At 38.9% G+C, this 17,686-nt stretch overlaps 1 long non-coding RNA gene across 1 annotated transcript in view; it reads left to right on the forward strand.

Annotated features, from left to right (window-relative positions):
• The window catches only part of LOC145992130 (uncharacterized), a 59,945-nt gene that overhangs the window by 20,924 nt on the left and 21,335 nt on the right, over nt 1-17,686 (forward strand). The window lies entirely within an intron of this gene.

Below are 17,686 nucleotides of genomic sequence, written 5' to 3' on the forward strand. Positions count from 1 at the left end.
ATATTAGAAACGACTGTGATAAGAATGAGGTTAAAGTCATTGAAAGGAAATAAGAAAATGCATACTAGCAATGCAATGTTAATTGAACATTGCCCAGTGCCTCTTCTAGGTCTACCTATTATAAAACTGCGTTTTCAGGCGGACATTATTATTTCTCCGGTGGCTGGGATAGAGCCGATATATGTATGCATGCATGTATGTATGTGTATATGTATATATACTATATCAACAATAAAAATATAGATGTAACCTTGGTTAAGTGGTAGAGAAGGCCTCCACAGCCTTAAATTGTATTAATTAACTAAGATCGGGCCATTTATATACTAGGCAACATTCATTTAGAATTGGAGTAACGAACAAAAACAGATGTGAATGTGGTTGGGAAAGTGCAGATGCGCAACATATAATACTGGAATGTACAAAATATAATAGGGAAAGAAATACATTATACAAAACATATAATTTAAAAGTCAGCTTCCAATAAGTTTGACAAGTTTTGTTGTCAATCCGGATGACCGGATGGGTTAGAGTCTGTTAACATTTTTAAGAAAGTGTAACATACAATTGTACAGGGAAATGATTTTATTTTTGAATCTAATGTCTGTGAAATAGGGAGAAAGACTGATATTTGTAATGTAAAGCAATTATGTATGTTTTATATGCATATTATAATGGACAAAAAACGGATAAAAAGCTATTAGGTCAAAAATAAAATAATAATAATAATAACTTCGCCATGAAAAACCATGCAAAATAAATAAATAAATACATAAATAAACCTACGACAGACAAAAGTTTCACCTGCAGATGAGAGAAGAGCTTTTCTCTCGAAACGTATTGCTAGAATAGGCATAAGCACTAGAGAATGTCCAATTAACATTATATGCTAATAAAAAAAACATTGTTACTAATATCCTGAGAAGTATTACATGCCCATTAGTTTGATTCTATGTATTTTGTTTGTTTATAACCGCAGGTAATTAAATCCGAGCTGTTACTGGAATGATGTCATTTTTTAAAGTTATTGTAAATAAGTTACGATTAAGTAACTATATTAGTACTTGTGTCAGGATTAATTATACAGGGTGTCATTTTAATGGTGCCCACGGACCACAGATTCGTATAGAGCACATAAAAACAAACAACTTTTCTCAGTAAAATTTTCCTCGTTGGTGCGTCGATTCAACGCTACAGCTGTTCAAAAAAGACCGTTTTGCCGTCTGGATGCTGGTAACCCAACACAACATTTGATCGTATCTGTGACGTTATTTCCTGCCGCAAAACGGCGCATGACAGGGTTGCAAGGAACACACAAATTTTGTGAAAAATGACAAACTACCAACCACATTATTAGCTGTAAAACGAAGCGAGAAACGCGTCCAGTAGACCAAACATCATAGCCTACCAGCCAGAAGATCAGCAGTCATCTCAGGGGAAGGGGGAAGTGAACAAACGATATGAGAAATGGTAAAAAACGTATTCAAAATGAAGTGTCAATATTGGATTTTGTCTCAGCCTACATGTCAAATATCAAAAACAATAAATTTTATTGGACTTACAGCTTACATGTGGCTGTTTACGGCCAGCTACATGTCAAATATTTGCAAATCTTGTTGCAAGGTTGATATCTACAGGTTTGTGTCCAAATGCCTTGTGGTACTTTTGTGGTGATAACGGAAGTATCTGGTTCACGTTGTTACATTACGGCTAAAACACGTACAACGACAGGAACAATGTAATGATGAATCAGTAGCGAATATACTGCCCTGTTCACAGTTGCAAACTATTACATGTGTATCCAGTGCATAGATAAACACAGTCGTCGGAGAGCTTGTATTACTACTACTTATATCCCTGTATTTTCAACCATTTTTCCAACTTGCCTCATAATGCCCTGAATATACATTATATTATGTGTTGCTTACCTTTGGAATTTTGAGTTCTTTCATTTCTATTTTCTTCTGTTCAGTGCGTCACAGACAACTAGTATCAGAAGGACGAATTGGATAGACTAAATTGTAGATGCCAACTTAGTAACTAGATTTGCAAATATTTGACATGCAAGCTGAGACAAAATTTGATATGATCACTTCCACTTGAATTCTATTTTACCATTTTTCGTATCGTTTGTTTACTTCCTGTTAGGTTACAGAACGTGTTACGGTACATAATGTGGCTGATTGTAGCTATGTCATTCTTCACAGAATATGTGTGTTCCTGGCAACCCTGGAACGCATCGCTTCACGACAGGATATGAGGTCACAAATGCAATCAAATGTTGTGTGTGGTTGCCAGCATTCAGGCGGCAAAACGAGCTTTTTTGAACGACTGTAGCGTCGAAATGACGCACCAACGAGAAAAATGTTACTGAGAAATGTTGTTTGTTTTGATGTCCTCTATACGTTTCCGTGGTCTGTGGGCGCCATTAAAATGACACCTGTATATCTGAATTACACTTCCACGTAAGTATCTGGAACTTGTTACCCTTTTCAAAATATTTATTTTTCATCTTAGTAATGATAAGTCAGTGACCTATTCAGTATTTAATTTTGGCTGGAATCACAATGTTTTGCAGTTGAACAGGATCGCCACTATATAGTTTCAAGCAGTGTTCAAAGTGGAAATTATTATGTGGGTTGGTAGATGTTTGAGCCTTGGGGGACTCCTATGTTTTAACATAGGGACGATGAGACAGCTGAAGGGGTACTTTATGCATTTTTTCCTAGCTGGGGTACGTATCCCCTGCACCCCCATCACTACGAGCACTGGTTTAACTAAACTAATCAAGTTACGATAAACAATATGTTCTTGTTCAGGGACAGTTTACACGGCTCAAACCCGATTACCTCCATTAAATACGCCACTTGGCTTACCTCTTTAAAGGTCTGTAGTGCACTTTCGCCCCGATTAGCCAAAAGCGACAGAGAGGCGACGCTAAATAACAATTTTTCAATATATATTCGGAACAGATCATTTAAAATTCATAAAATGTCTGTTTTCCAAACGAATTTTAGAGCACACTTGAGACGAGTTTACAAAATCGATGATGAGAATGGGTCATAGTAATAAATAAGACACGAGATGCACGAGAAACGATCTAGACACAGTGGCACTGTCAGAAAACTCTGTTGCTCAAAAGTTGACACAATATTTTCAGGTAGGCACAAAAATGGACGAAATATTTTCAGGCTGGCGCAAGGGTGAAGGAAACATATTCTGGTGTGTACAAAGATGGACGAAATATTTTCGAGTGGGCACAAGGGTGAAGGAAACATATTCTGGTGGATACAAAGATGGACGAAATATTTTCGAATGGGCACAAGGCGAAGGAAACATATTCTGGTGGATACAAAAATGGACGAAATATTTTCGAGTGGGCACAAGGGTGAAGAAAATATATTCTGGTGGGTACAAAGATGGACGCAATATTTTCGAGTCGGCTCAAGGTGAAGGAAACATATTCTGGGGGTACAAAGATCAACAAAATATTTTCATGTGGGCGAAAGTGTGAAGAAAACATATTCTGGTGGGTACAAAAATGAACGAAATATTTTCGAGTGGGCATAAGGGTGAAGAAAACATATTCTGGTGGATACAAAAATGGACGAAATATTTTCGAGTGGGCACAAGGGTGAAGAAAATATATTCTGGTGGGTACAAAGATGGACGCAATATTTTCGAGTGGGCACAAGGTGAAGGAAACATATTCTGGGGGTACAAAGATCAACAAAATATTTTCATGTGGGCGAAAGTGTGAAGAAAACATATTCTGGTGGGTACAAAAATGAACGAAATATTTTCGAGTGGGCATAAGGGTGAAGAAAACATATTCTGGTGGATACAAAAATGGACGAAATATTTTCGAGTGGGCACAAGGGTGAAGAAAATATATTCTGGTGGGTACAAAGATGGACGCAATATTTTCGAGTGGGCACAAGGTGAAGGAAACATATTCTGGGGGTACAAAGATCAACAAAATATTTTCATGTTGGCGAAAGGGTGAAGGAAACATATTCTGGTGGGTACAAAAATTAACTAAATATTTTCGAGTGGGCACAAGTGTGAAGAAAACATATTTTGGTGGATACAAAGATAGAATAAATGTTTTCAGGTGAGCAAAAAGTTGATTGTATTCTCAGGTGGACCCTACATCAAATTAATGACTATATTAGGAGGAGGGGGTGAAATTTGAACTAGGAGCCTCTCTGGACTTCTAGCTATATTGTAAATGTATAATCGTTTTGTTGTGTACTTATTGGAATTTTTTTCAATATCCTCAAGTCTATTTGGCTGGGAGCAGGGTGCACTCAAACTTTAATGGACGGCCACAGGCCACTTTCATCCCTATGCTGGCAACGCCACAGAAGAAAGTCTGGACTAATAGAAAAAGGGTTGTGCGTTATTCTAGGTCTGATCCGAGTTAAATTTCCAACCACGCAACTGGAAACAGAAACGGTTAATTATTTACCAAAAACAAGCATCCTTTAATCAGAGTGCTATTTAGAGAGGCGCGCTTCCCCTAAAAATAGACCGTCTATAGTCACGAAGATGCGTGCAGCGAAAGGGGGCCCCTTTCATTCTATAACAAGGAGGCGTGCCCCGTGTCTCCCGAACAGCTAGGTCGAGTAGAGGTCGATCTATGACGATGTTCAGCTAGGACTGGGCTCCGGGTCGATAACGATGCGGCGGGCGACCACGTACAAAAGGACCTCTGCCGGATTTTTCGTCTGTCGGTGACATCGATATGTTTCAACCGGAAGTATGTCTCGGGAAGTTCGAAATGTTGCCAAAATATATGTCCTCCAAACTGCTTCCTACGCGGTGGGGAGAGAGTGCATAAAAATTGCATAAGGGATGTTCAATGTCGCGAGTGCATTTTGTGCACTCTTAGGAGGGTTTAACTGAAAACAGGTACCACTAACGTTCTAATGAGGGCGATGGGTTCGTAGTGTTGGTGTGGTAGCGTGGCCACTTTTTTTATAAAAATCAGGTCAACGAAAAGTTCTTCCAAGCAAGGCAAATAATGTCTATATATACATGTAGATTAGATTAGATTAGATTAGGTTAGGTTAGGTTAGGTTAGGTTGCAATCTCGGCAATATTATTTCCCATTAACGAAAAGTGCATCAACCTTGACTCGATGCATTTCAAGATCTGTCTCTAAGAAATTATATCCGCCGCGTACATCTACTAAAACATAACATTTTCATAGTTACATAGTTGAACGTTACAGCGTCTGTCCAGTTTCCGTGTGCTACATTATTTGTTATGAAATTAATGCAAAATGTTTACTAAACCATTTGTACCCCCCTTAAACCCTCCGTTTAAATACAGCAATACCTCACCCCCTTGCGAATTTCTGACGAGATTGAATAGTTTACACAGAAATTTTTGTGAAGGGCAAAATCAACACAACTAGTCAATAAATTTGAAAATATAATAGGAACTTTTTTGTCCCAAAGTACCTCAAGCGAGGGGAGGGTAAAGTTTCATCTTGTCCTCGCAATTGCGCTCAGTCAATATGTTTTATTTCAAACTGATAGAGAGAAATGCAGTAGTATATTACAAACATTGGTAAGATTTCATTCACTAAATCGTCTATTCGTCTAATAGATACGTACTTTCAGTGAGGTGGCTCAAACAAAAGACTGATTAGAATGGAACAGCGTAAGAGGCAGGCGAAACCAACCAAAGAATCAAAGACAATAATCATACGCTAACGTTATAAACGCATATAGCAAAAACCTGCTTTAAAATAAAGTTATATAAAAAAAATACAATTTGTTTAGTTGTATGGCGCCAGTGATAACAACAACTCAATTATCATCTGGATATGTGCTGGGTGACACATACCAAATCTATATTTATCAATGTCTGTTATACCTTGTGAATCGTAAGGTTTTACCTCTCAGTTAGATTCTGTCATAAATAGTTACTTTATATTAAACATTCAAAGTTGTTTCGTTCTTTTTTACTTACATTATACCAAACCCTGGGAACGGTGACGTACGCAGAGGAGGACTGAAGGCGCTACAGCACCCTACGAAATTTTTAAAAATCAATATTTTCAAATAAAAACACTAAAAACTCGGGAAAAAACAGTGGTAAATGCCCCATAGAATGACCCCCAGTTGCCATTCTTGAGATTGGCATGTTCTAAATATACGAGATATCTTATTGTGTATGCCGCCCACTAGAAAGCAGCCAGGGGAGCCAACTTTCGAAAAACATTGGGTTCTTAATGTTTAAGAAATGTTCTGAGATATTCTTTTAAAAAAAAGTTTAAAATATCTCAAATTCTCCTCGATGTATCATGATATAAATGCACCATACTCGCTATTTTAAATCTGTCATTTACTGATTTTAATACGCAAATACATAATAATAACAAATATAATAATAATAATAACACGACACGGGCCTCTATAAGTTGGCACCACTGAAAGCATCCACCTATAGAATTCCAGCCTCTCCCGAAAGAAAAATCCTGAGTCAGTGTCTGACAAGATTAGAATATTAACTTCTGAGTGTCCAAAGAATAAAAATAAATGTTGATATAGGATTGGATTTCCTCCTCCACCTTGTATTATACTAAGCTTTTAACTATAACTATACCAAAGGTTAGATATGAAGTACGGAACATAACCAATCAGTTTTTGTTAGTCCGTGAGATGGCAATAGCCAGATTTAATACTGGAATTATTTCGTTCATACGGTTCTCTTTTCCCAGTTTCTGGGACAGGTTACTTGTTTTAATGAATGCAATACTTCAATGTGTGGAAACGTAACAGATACTACAGGGAGATAATTGGGAGCAAACGAGTGAAGCCCTCTGAGGAAATGCTATGTAATGAAAGATATTGACAAGAGCGCAAAGAGAATCAATAATAATTGGCAGTTGGGTATTGAGTCTAGCACCGATAAAATTCGCTTCAACTATCTAATAATGCACGTTTTTCTACACTCTGTCGCGGTATAATCTCTAGAGCAGTGGTTGTCAAACTGTGGTATGTGTACCCCCCTTGAGTACACGAACTATTCGAAGGGGGTACGCGATCAGCACGGAAGAGAAATATCTATAATACACACACCACAATATTTTTGCTGCAGGTGTGTAGAGCAGACTTCATTGTTTCAGACGTCATAGCTATATAACTCAACAGGAAAATAAGTCTGTTTTTGTCACAGACACTCTTATCTTTGCTTAATATGTTTTGAAATAAAATACTCGTTCGAAATCTATAATAGACTAAATTGGAGCCGAATCTCAGCTTGAAAGTTTCAAGTGCACAACCAGACATGAACAAACTGTGTCAGTCTATGCAGGCATATCCTTCTCACTAGAAACTCTGAGAATTTACAATAAAAACTTCAAAGTTGTGCTTGACAGTTTGTTTACAAACTTAATTTTGTACTTTACTTTTTTCTGTAACTCTGGAAAAATATGTGAAAATTAAAGTTTTTTATTGTACAAAGGCTGTCGCAGAGAAGGTGAGACAGATTTTTTCCTGGCTTGGCAACCCTGCCTATGGTTTCGGCACTAGTCGCGTCGTGTAGGATGACTCATTCTGTTTCCGTAGCAAGTTGTCACATGTTGCGAAACCACGTTAGTGAGCAGCTGTGTTGATGTACGTGGAACGTGTTTCGTTTACCTCTCCAGGTTTTTGTGTATAACATTGCTTTTCGCGATGAGTATTTAAGATGAACAGCGACATGCCATAAAATTTTGTTGGCGTTTAGGGAAAAGTGCTGCGGAAACATATGCAATGTTTCAACAGGCATATGCCGATCAAGACAGACTGAGTAGAGCCACATTATTACCAAGGAGTCATTGAGACTCTGCGCCAGCACGTAGCAAAAAAGAGGCCGCATTTGAAGAACTCCTTCATATTGCACCACGATACCGCATACCGCGCGGGTTTTTCAGGATTACGCGACGAAGAGAAAAATAGAAATTTTCCCGCATCCAGCATACAGCCCGGACCTTGCATCCTGCAACTTTTGGCTATTTCCACTTTTAAAGGCCGCTTTACGTGGTCGTCATTTCATGACGAACAAAGAAGTGGTCACCGCAGCGCAAGTTTTCTTCAGTTCGTGGCAGGAGCGTATGGACGCTTGCTTAGCTGTCAATGGTGCCTATTTTGAAAAAGATGTACACTACCGACAAAAAGTTTAAGACCACCAGGAAAAAGTGCCAAAAATCAGTAGAAATGAATGTATTTCGTAATTAATGTACAAGAAACAGATGCAAGAATCTGCTTGGCAATGTACAGTACAAACATACCGTAGGTACATCCACTATACATACTAATGTCACGTCATATTTTGCTTTCATCAATATGTCCGCCATGGGCCTTAATGACAGCAGCGCAAATACTCCAATAGCACTGGTCAACAAATTTTAATTTTTTTTTTTCGACATGGATGAAAATTAACTTTTCTTTATCAATCCATGATGCTGAACACGAAACTGACAATGAAAATGCCACTCGACTTCCGGTTTAATAATTATACGAGGTATTGTCGAAAAGTCGGGTTTCCCAATGTTCTAACGTAGTGGAATGACGTATGCTTGGTGTGCATGTGACTATTACGCTTGAACTGTATTATGCGAACTGCCTTTCCAAGTAAATTCATGAATCATAGTTTTTACATTAATCACAAAATAAATATTTTCTGCTATACTACTGTATGGTGTGTTCTTTACTACTTACGTGGGATTAAATCCGCTTCCTCTTTGCTTCCCTCTTGTAGTGAAGTTCAGGATCATCCCTGGTTACTGTCCAGCAATAGTCGACAAGCATTCCTCTACTCCATTTCCCTTGGTATCTTTTCTCCATTCCAGATATTTGTTGGTGGAAATGCTCACTGTGTTCATCACTTACCTCCCCACAACTTTTCGGGAAGAAATTGAGATGAGAGTAGAAAATGCAATTTAAGGAACATATTGCAACCTATTTTTTGATACGATGAAACCAAAATATTTACAAGTTTTTCATAGTCTTCAGCACGTTTGTTTCCCAAAAAAATTGTTGGAGACTTCTCCGAAAGAACTCCATGTACGTTTCTCAACATCACTTAGCAGGTGTTAGAAGATCTCGTCCTGGTGAAGTTGACGAATTTGAGGACCCACAAAAATTCCTTCCTTGATCTTCTGTTCACTGATTTTTGGAAATTTGTTAAGTAAATATTTGAATACCAAAGAGTATTGATCCAACTTTTTGACAAAGTTTTTGATCAGTCCAAGCTTTATATCAAGTGCAGGAAGTATAATATTTTCAGATTCAACGAGAGGTTCATTATGTACATTCATATTTCCAGTTTCCATACTTTGACGTAATGGCCAATCCTTTTTAATAAAATGAAAAGCAATGTCTCTGCTATTCCATTCGCAGAGGAAACAGCAATATTTGGTATAGCCTTGTTGGAGTTCAGTTAAAATAGCAACGACTTTCAAATTTGCACATATTTTCCATAGGTATGTACCTAGTTGTTGTATTTAATTGATTGAAGGAGGAATTTTAGGCTATCATACGATTCTTTCTTTTACACAGAATAACCAATAAGGATTGACGTCAATTGATTGTTGTTATGAAGCAGTACAGATTTTAGACTTTATACCGATGCATCTATGAACAACCGCCACTATTCGCAGATGTGCTTAATGCCCATAGCCCCCAACAAACCATTAACATCACTGCAGTATGTCAGATCTCCTTCGGTAGAGAAGTATTCTTCCAACATTTTTTGACCGTCACGATAAAATGACACCTTCACATTATTAGCCAGAAAATTCCATTGTTGAACTCTGGAGGCTAATAGCTCTCCCTTGGCTAACCTTGTGCTGTTCTGTAAGTTTAACATCACCTCCAAAGTCCGGATCTGTAGATGTGGAAGGTTGTGGATCGTATGGTTCGTCTTGTGAGTCTACGGAATAAGATTCAGGGGATGTTGGACCAGGTAGTTCATTACTATGCGCCACAGGACGAGAAGCAGAACGAATATTTGGAAATACAATTGTGTTCTTTTTAGTATTGGACATACGTTGTATTGATGGGACCATACAAAAAAATAAACAATCGTCTGTATGATTAGTGGGCTCCAGCCGAATCATGGGAATAGCAAATGACACCAATGATCTTCTGTGATTCATACAGTCCAGCAGATTCGTGTAGCAGGTCTTACAACGGAAATGTTGAGTCCAAGTCTTATCTTCATCTCCGAATTTGCAGTATTTACCGAAATATAGATTGTAGGCTGTTCTTACAGCAGGGGTAATATTTCTCCGCTGTCCAGAAAACACAATTTGACCACAAACATAACATACATTGTTAGCATTGATAATGCATTTACGTGATATTTTTTAACATCACTCAGCAATTTAATTAAATGTCAACCTTACCAGAAACGGACCACGTAATACGCAAACACGATCTTTGATAAATGCACACACTCAACCTAGTTTTATAAAGCCACAATCACGTCTGCACAAATTAACACCTCACAAAACAATGAATAAAGAGGTTTTGTGGCTGATCTTGAACAGTTCCCCCTTTCCTTACAACAAATTAAAAAAAAAATAAGATAAGAAAAGAAAAACTCAACATTTACTTCTTACAGCTATGGAATACCATATATATAGGGAACTTCTTCAAATCATTAATGCCCTGTAACTCAATTATAATTAGTCAATTGCGATTTTTAACTACAGTTTCGTATTTAGGAGACCAATATTGACTAGAAATTGTATATATCACTCATGTCGCATTTTGGCTGTTGACCAGTGTAGTTTGTCCAGATAGGATGGTTGAATGTTACGCCAGGCATCGTCGATGAATTCCCATAGCTGTTGAGTGTTGCTGGGTAACATCTTCCTGATGTCCCTATCGATTTGGTCCCATAGCAGTTCAATTGGTGAAAGATCAGCAGACCGTGGTGGCCACGTCATGAGAACTAATGCCCCTGCTGTTGCCTTGCGTTCCAAATAACCGCGTGCACAATTTGGATGTATGTTTGGGATCATTATCTTGTTGAAAAATAAACCCATTACCAACAAGACGACGACCAGAGGGGATGGCATAGTGAACCAATATCTGATGATACCCTTCTTTTACCAATGTTCCCTGAATGTTATGAAGGTCCCCCATCTGGTTTCCGGCAAAACATGCCCACACCATTACACTTCCACCCCCATGTTTCACTGTGGGAACAAGACACTCTTCTTTCATTCTCTCGCCGACCTTTCGACGCACAAAGGTTCGCCTATTGCTGCCAAATAATTCATATTTGGATTCGTCGGTCCAGAGTATTCGTTTCCAGTTATCCACAGTCCACAGTGCTTTTTAGCCCAGGCCAATCGTTTCGTCTTGTTCACACCTCGTAACAATGGCTTTCTAGTAGCTACTCTGCCATGCAGCCCTTCTTCACGCAACCTATTCTTCACCGTTGACACAGACACAGGCGTCACTCTGCTGTTATTCAGGGAAGCAGCGATGACTGGTGCTGTTAGACGCCTGTTCCGTTTGCTACTTACTGTAATATATCTATCGTGAGCTGCAGACGTTGCACGAGCTCTTCCACTACGTGCACGGTCAGCATGACTGTTGGTTTTACGATATCTGTCCAATGCACAATGAACAACAGTCTTGGAAATATTCAGTTTTCTTGCTATCTCGCGTTCCGAATAACCTTCATCTTTCAGTGCACATATCACAGCACGCTTTTCAACCGAAATCGCCTGTTCCCCACGATGACGGGCCATTTCACACAGCTCCACTTACCTTGCACACACAATAATGGGTTCGCAATGTCGCCTGCATGAACAGCAACTAACCCTGAACCACTGATAAGGATACGGCAGGAGTCTGGCTACCGTACTGACCAGTTTCACGCACACAGCTGCAATGTTGCCAGCTTCAGCAACGTTTTTGTCACTTTCCATTTTGCCAACCACATGCTACACATCGGAAAAAAATTGGTTTCGCGTCTTGCGAGGTTCAAACTAGACTACATTGCATTTTCCATGTGTATCATCGTCACGTCTTTCTTGGACAGAAACCGTTGGTTCCATACAACACTCCATACTGATTTTTTGGCCGTTTTTCATGGTGGTCTTAAACTTTTTGTCGGTAGTGTACGTCTACTCAATATGGCTGATTCTGAATAAAAATTTTGTGGTTTGTAATTTTTTTGTTTCATTTTAATGATTCTTGGAGGGGTCCATGTACATGCTTGTCTTTTAACTGCTACGTAGTCACGACTTTTTGACCTATTGCGCTCATTTTGGTCTCAATCGGCAGCTAATGAACCAAATTTTCACCCTAGTACATTTGCTAGCCATGGAGGTCGCTGTTTTCGTATACAGGAATTAGTCTCACCTTCTCTGCGACAGCCTTGTACTTCTTAGCATACATGAGTTTTACATTTTTATTTTTGTGACTAATTAATCATAAACATTGTAAACGTAGGTACTCCCAATAAAATCATAAACGTAGAATTCTAATGTTATTTGTTTACCATCTTTCCACATACAGCTACAGCCTTGCTCTATTGCAGATTCACGCCTCCAACATATCAAAAACGCCCCACCAATCAGGCAGCCAAAAAAACATCCCCAAAACCCACTATTCGAATAAAACCAATGGTGGGGGTACATTAGACGTTTAGTTACATACAACTAAAGGGTACAATGAGAAAAAAAGTTTGAGAACCGCTGTTCTGGAGCAATGAACGATCGAAAACAAATCGCCGCGCAAGTAATGGCTCGAGAGAGCTCGACCAATGATCGCGTGAGAGGGAAAGAGGGAAGGAGCAACGCGACTGCAGCTACCAGCCGTTTGCAGCAGCGCGCACTGTTTGCTCCGCCACTCCATTTACCCCCTTTATATCGTAAAGCGGGGTGTTGGTCCACAGACTCCTGGGACATAGTATAAGATTGAAATTATGATGCTGACGCTCCATAGAAAGCTCAATCGTATTGATTTAGTCAGTCGATCCTGTATGAAAATTATATTATTTGGCTATTCGAACCTCTCAACCAGGGCTCTCTCTCTAGGAACCCATCAACACGAGACAAGCCAAGACACCTGGCTAGGACCTGATTTACGAGCGGAGGGTGCTTCAGCCCCGGTCCTCTATCTACAAAGGATTGATTAATTTGGTGTTTTAAGTCCACTTTATGCACAGCAAGGCTAATCGGGACTGGACCTACAGTTTAAAGTGGGATCCGAACCACTATGTGCCTCCACTGGGTATCGAACCCAGGACCCCTTGATTACAAGGCGACGACGCTACCACTGCGCCATCGGGGAGGCCTCTATCTACAAAGGATACTTCTCTAGGAAGAATATGACTTTGAAAAGGAACAAGAGTTGCAGTGGCGGCGGGGTGGGGGGGGGGAGCAACAGCCCTCCAGAAATTTTGAGAGAATCAAAATTTTCAAGGGAAAGCAGAAAATAACTCGGGATAAACCAAAGTGGTAAATGTAAACCCCCTTAAAATTACACCAAATTACCATTTTTGTCCATGAAAAACGTTTGAAATTATTAAGAAAAAGTAATTTCAAAATACTTTATTGTGTATCCCACCCCCTCCTAGAGCACAGTTTGTAATATCCACCATTAGAATTCCAGTCCCCTACGAAAATAAATCCTGCGTAGGCCAGTGAGTGGCGGTGATTAAGGGGCAATTGCCCCCCGCTTTTGTAACTTGTTGCCCCTGCTGTGTGACCTCTTAATGCTTTGCCTACCAAGAGAAAGTAAACTTTCGTTGCCCAACCCCACGTTTTGGCACCTAATCGCTGCAACTGGATGCTTGTATGTAAACAAAAATAGAACTGAATAACCAATCATCTGACCGAACCTTATCTATAACAGCAATCAGTACATTCTATTATATTGAATACAAAATATTAAAATAATGGAGTATCCTCATCGTCCACTTCGTGTAGAATTTGTTTTATTATTTCATCCGAAAGCATGGAAATCTAGCCTTCGTGCTGGTTAATGGAGCGGAATTTCCGCGGGAGATTCCAAAGAGCGAGCATTTGGAACGCTCGGGACGTAAACTTAAAACCTCGTCAATGAGGTTGCATGCAAACCTTCAATTGAGGATTCGGGGCACTTTTTGTTTTCTGACCCGAATTTGAAACAGTTAATCGATCAAGTTTAGTGTTGTGATCCTTTGGATAGCTCTCGATGAATAGTGTTACGGGGATCATGAATTGGAAAAGCAACACGAACGTGCAAACTATTGTTAGCCTAAATATTGTATTTCTGTTTGGTTTGTTCGACTTCAGGAATTGGTTTAAGTAAAATAGGACGGGTAACGTTTTTGATGTTACACATTTTTTACTTCTTGTATGGGTTTAGTACATATTTTAAAATTTGTACAAAGGTACAGTCACCGGCAAAAAAATGAGACACCTATATCCTGAAATACTTAGGCTTACCATACGTCCGGGATTAGCCCGGACAGTCCTGTTTTTTTTAGAGCTGTCCGGGGTGATGATGTCCGGGGTGATGATGTCCGGGATTGCAAAATGTCCGAGGTTTTGAGAATGTGAACATGAAAATAGCTACCGGTATAGAATATTCACGACCAAAATGTATGACCGGCAAGGATCGATTATACCTTTTCTGATTTACAAGAGAGTACACAAGTTATTAATGCAATTGTAAAAGATGCCGAAAATATTGATGACCTATTTGATGAACAAGGTAATTCAAAACCAAAAGGTAGGTTGTGGTTCAAGTTCTGATTTGATTTTGATTTGATTTAGATTATTTTACTTCGCGTTTTGTGCCTCTTGGCTAATTTGCGAAGATGGGGATGAGTGATGAAATGATGAAATTGATGAATGGACATTCACAAACAACCAAGCCCGACCGGGATTCGAACCCGGGACCCTTAGCGTCGCAGCGCGATGTGCTAACCACTCGGCCACAGGGTCGGGCTTCAAGTTCTGAAAAAGTACCATATACAGGGTGTCCCACGAACGGCGCAACTGGGAATTAAGAGTGGCGTTACTTTGTAATCGAAACCTGTACATACATAAGTCATACACCAAATGTTAGCCCTGTCCAAGTAGATATTTTTAAACATAGAAACAACAAACGGGGTGCAGTGTTGTTCATGCAGTGTTGCCAAATGTAAGTGAAAGTGTATTTTTTTTCCACAAAGCATGGAAAATTGCATGTCAAACATTCGTACGGAAATTTGGACGTCAATTTCCACCTTGGGTAGGTGGACTATTTCGCCATCTATAGTTCAGAGAAGAAAACCGATCGTTTTCGCGTATAGCCAATCCTGAAATACCTCGTAAAGGCGTACAGGTCCAAATGGGTGTTTTAAAAAAATTATGAGGTACAGTGGCAACACTGTTGATGTTTGAAGGCAACAAAAGGTGTGTTTAGTGATGGTCTATGACATGGAAATACTGGAAACAGGAAAAAAAGAAAATGAAAATTATGGTGACAAAAGTGTTAGAGTAGGTAAGTAACACTTTTGTCACCATAATTTTTATTGCCTGTGACCGTACATATTTTACTGTTTTAGTGCATACTTATCCGGCTCTGTGATAACTTGCAGTATAAAATAGAATTAACTTTCACTTGCTTTGCTTGATGTGAAAGCTAGTATACTAAGTGAGTTATATTATCATTATTTGAGTGGACCCAAAGTAAAAAATAAAAAAAAAAATTAAAAATGTTAACTACAGCAGAATGCATTTTGTTCTTTACAAAACAATTCTGCCACATTTGTTGGTTTTGCGATTCCGGCCCGTAACCAGCATCTTTTAATTCTTTTTTTCTTTATGGGGGCAGATCCTTAAATGTGGAACAAAATTATCCGAAATGCTGTTGAAGTATTAGATGTGACCACCATCGCTATGGTAGTATTGCAGATAGACATACAATCATGGAATTGCAATATTATGGTCCAAAGTAATATAAAAAATCCAACTATGACCTGACAATCAATCAGCAACACGGTCATTTACAGGCAATGGCTGTCACACGGCTTGCAACTTGGTACTTATTGTTTACATTCAATTCTCAGGAGTATTCATAGGCGTAGCTAGAACTTTATATTTGGGTGTGCAGAAAGAAAAAAAATGAGGTCTTGTACCTTTTTAATAGCATATTTTGCAACACAATCACTTGACTCTTTAACTGCACTGATGTTTGTAAAGGAATATAAATTCACTAAATGACAGTGTTGAAAATTTCTGAATATATGTAGTAGAAAAAAATCAAATTGCATAGAAATTACACACACACAAAATGTTACAAACAAATACATCAAAATACACGTCATCTATAACATGAGACGTCTGTCAAAAGGTACAATGTTGTTAAACTCATCAATAACTTCATTTACATCAATAGACGAAGCTTTTTCCTGTTAAACAAATAGCAAGAGCAGGGCTTCCAATCTATCCTGCTTCTGAGTTGCTCTTAATTTAGTTTTAACTTGGGTAAGCTTGGAGAAAGCTCTCTCACACGTCCAGCTTGTGACAGGTATAGAAGAAAGGCGCTGTAGTACAGAGTAGAATGCAGTAAATATCTTCTTTCTTCAATGACATAAAAAATCGAAAATCTATAGACACTCGTCTCATCAGCGATAATGCACACGTTTGTACCAAGTAATGACATTTTCAAACTGCCGCTTATTTTCTCTCTTATTGAAATATCTGTATTTCATTCTCTTTGATAAAGCAGCCCATTAGGGTGTGCCTAGGCACAACCGGCACACTACGAATAGTACTGTAAGCCGCGTATTAACAATACTTTCAAATTTGTTTTTAAATAATATAACAATAAATTCTCTTTTACCAATACCAACGAACAGGCATGATAATTCTGTTCAGAAAAAAATATATTTGTGTAATAGCAACAATTCTTAACATGAACATGTCTGAATGTAAAATGAACAAAAAAAAGGGGGGACATTTTTTGCATCACGACCGCAGTTTGAGACAATCTGGACAGGAATTTAAAAAAATGGACTGTCCCGACTAAATTGGTACTTCTGGTAGCCTTGCATCAATGGTTGTAAAACCAAAATTACTAACTATTGCAGACTGAAGACTTTTGGAGCCTGCATCTTTCCATTAATTTATGCAAGGGCAAAATCAAAATTCTTACAAAATCTGAAAAAAGCCGCCAATGTTATTTTCGTAGGTTACTGAAGGTTCACACACATGCTTCATTTTTAGTGCTGTCGTTTCAGATATTTCGGGCAATGGGTTGAAACACTCCCAAGCCCCTTCTAGGCACGCCGTGTTGTTCACTATAATAAACTAATTACACCCAGCAATTTTATTTGAGCTAACATCACCGTTAGGAGGGAGCCTAATTTGATTTGGCTGCATCGGATACTTCGAGAATATTCCTCTCTGTGAATGATTTCCCATTCCTTCAATGGGCAAGCACGGCATATTGTACCCAGCGACTTTAATGGAAATTTCCTGAGTAATTTACCTAGCTAATTCCTGACGTCATGTTGCCAAGGCAACGGCCTAGAGGTTGCCTCGGTGAGAAACGAAGTTTTACTTACCTGCACGTCCGATATAGTTCTCGTTGACTCGTCTCTTGGCTGTGAGCTCCCCCGTAGTGGCCAATTCGCGTGGTGGCCATATTGGACGAGGCGGCCATTGTGACTTTTGTTTTGCTTTGGCGAAGGC

This window comes from Lepisma saccharinum, chromosome 9 (assembly GCF_977018435.1).
Source record: "Lepisma saccharinum chromosome 9, izLepSacc3.1, whole genome shotgun sequence".
In the NCBI taxonomy this organism is placed as follows: Eukaryota; Metazoa; Arthropoda; class Insecta; order Zygentoma; family Lepismatidae; genus Lepisma; species Lepisma saccharinum.